This window comes from Octodon degus, unplaced genomic scaffold (assembly GCF_000260255.1).
Source record: "Octodon degus isolate 3935 unplaced genomic scaffold, OctDeg1.0 scaffold00022, whole genome shotgun sequence".
Lineage (NCBI taxonomy): Eukaryota > Metazoa > Chordata > Mammalia > Rodentia > Octodontidae > Octodon > Octodon degus.
In genome coordinates, this window is record NW_004524598.1 from 22,285,966 (window position 1) to 22,288,737 (window position 2,772).

The 2,772-nt window shown below is 41.8% G+C and overlaps 1 pseudogene; it reads left to right on the plus strand.

Moving 5' to 3' along the window:
* The first annotated feature begins 189 nt into the window (after positions 1-189).
* Positions 190-1,352, plus strand: LOC105741771 (annotated as a pseudogene).
* Positions 1,353-2,772: the final 1,420 nt, after the last annotated feature.

The window sequence follows — 2,772 nt, forward strand, 5'->3', positions numbered from 1 at the left end:
TTTTTTTTTTTTTTTTTTTTCTGGACCCGGGGATTGACCTCAGGCCCTTGTCTTATTCTACTAAGCCATCTTCCCCGCCCCAAAGCAAATTTTTTCAAATATCAACAAATGAGTCAATTTAAATAAAAAAAACAAGAAATGTAACTTTGTATTTGGCAAGGTCAGTCAACCAGGAGATAAGACTGCATGATGCAGCAAAAGAAACAGGGAGTAAACTTCACACCCACGAGTGAGATGTGAGTAATTGTGAAACTTAGCTATTGTATCCTTGCTTTGACTGAAGAAGTAATTAAACATAGCCGTTTAGAGCTGTGATACTGTAATATTACTTAAGCTATGAAGATTCAAAATTGAGACTCATTGTGATCATTGGTCTACATATTAGAATTACCGTATGCTCGTCTACTTTTCGTAGCTAATTAGCTGGAGTACAAGTCCTGTCCTGTCTTAGGATTTTATCCGTTTCCTGCCCCACCTGGAGAATGGTTAATGCAAGGTCGGTCCACCTCAGCATGACTGTCTATTTGGACTGCATGATTCTTCGTTTGCATAGAGCTTATTGTGGAACATGTGTTGTCTCTCACAAGCTTATTCTGTGGTACTTCCTACCACAATCCAAGTCCATGACAGCCCACAAATACCTCCAGTCTTAATGCCTTGAAATCCTAGCCATAAAGAAATAAGATTACCCACGACTGAGAATTACCAGTGACGCTCTTTGCCGCATCTCCCACAAGAACGAAGACCGTTCTTAGCAATCAGACTGTCAACATTACAGAAAATGTCAGCATCACTCTGAAAGGAAGCATAGTTATTGTGAAGGGCCCCAGAGGAACCCTGGGGAGGGACTTCAACCACATCCATGTGGAACTCAGTCTCCTTGGGGAGAAAAAGAAGAGGCTCCGGGTTGACAAATAGTGGGGAAACAGAAAGCAGCTGGTGACTGTTCGCATGATGTGTAGCCACATACAGGACATGACCAAGGGGGTCGCGCTGGGTCTCCAATACAAGATGAGGTCTGTGTGTGCTCACTTCCCCCTCAACATCGTGATTCAGGAGAATGGGTCTCTTGTCAAAATCTGGAATTTCTTGGGTGAGAAATACATGTGCCGAGTTTGTATGAGGGCAGGTGTTGCTTGCTCAGTATCTGAAGCCCAGAAAGATGAGCTAATCCTTGAAGGAAACGGCACTGAGCTTGTTTCAAATTCAGCTGCTTTGATCCAGCAAGTTGCAGCAGTCAAAAAGAAGGATATCAGAAAATGTTTGGATGGTGCCTATGTTTCTGAAAAGGGAGCAGTTCAGCAGCCAGACGAGTAAGATCCAAGAGTTAATCCAGCCACAGAAACAAGCTTCTGGATTTGAATACCAAACTGTGATATTTTAATGAGACAATAAATTAACTTTATTGAAAAAAAGAGAATTACTGGTGACAGGATTTCTAAAGTGCTAACAGAGAAGTCTATGGGAAAACTTAATAGCCACTGGGTTACATATGTAATTACTTTAAATAATTAAATCTTCCTATGCAGATTGTATATTATCGCTATAATTAGATATCAGCATTCAGTGTGTTCTAGAATAAGTGTTAATATTGTTGAGAAGTTAGTCATAAGACACTGACTCTTAGAACTGGGAGTATAGTGGTGTGAAATCCAGCAGTATACCACAGCCTGCCCAGGACCTGTTCACAACACTTGCAGCAAAAATTTAGCTAATAAAAGTAGAATAAAAGTAATGAGCATCAAGAAAGAGTCAAGATGAAAACAAGCAACCACAGCGAAACTGAATGCAGTACACAGAAAGCAGAATCAGGCGGGGCTCACCCAGCTTCTGCAGGAGGACCGGGCCTCCAGTGTAAGGTGAGCTTGGAGACAGCTGAAAGCCCTGGAGAAATGATGGGTGGGAAGCAGCCCTAGGCAAAGCCCAGGGCTACTGTAAGCTGCAAATATAGTGTGAGGTTTTACACTTAAAGTAATTCCTTCCACACAGCAGTCTAATGTAGGAGGAGAAATCCATTGTAGCACCAACATATTTAATAGAGATTAAATGGGACCTATGTGGGGAAGCAGATAATTATCTATGAATGAGGTACTCTGGGGCTTAGAATCCATAGAACCACTGCATTTTGGCATTTATGGGGTCACCGTGAACAGGAAAACTCTACTAGAAAGAACTGTTCTTTTATAAGATCAGTTCTTTTTTATTCTCTTAGAAGTCATCTAGCTCTGTAGCAGTTTTATGGCTCTGTAATTACTTCCTTGACCCCCGTAACCACAAGAGTGTAACTGAGCATGCAGGTGCTGATTGTACCCAGGTTTATGGTCATTGATCTAATCTTATAACTGATGGTTATTAGTCTATCCCTGTAATCAAAGATCCTTCCCTTCCAGCTAAGCAGAAAAACTGCCAGGCTGTCCTGTCCAGCCCTAGTGATCCCTGATTACACCCCCCATAAAACTACTGACTCTCAGACTCGAAGTGCTGGCTTTCTGTTGCACATTATTCCATCCAGGACCAAAGGTATAAAATAAAGCTGTTCCCTGCCTCCCGACTTCCTCAGTGTCGCTCCTTTCCTCAGTTTTGCCACAACAACCTCACCACAGTGACCAGTAGGAGAAGCCTCAGAGATAATTGCAAAACGTGTTCACGATAGACATAGATCCCCTAAGAAGTGTAAGCCGCATTGAACTTGGGCTGGCAGGACACTCCAAACCTATTCCTATTTTCCAATACATTTTCCTACCTTTAGAAATATTATTACAAAGAAAAATA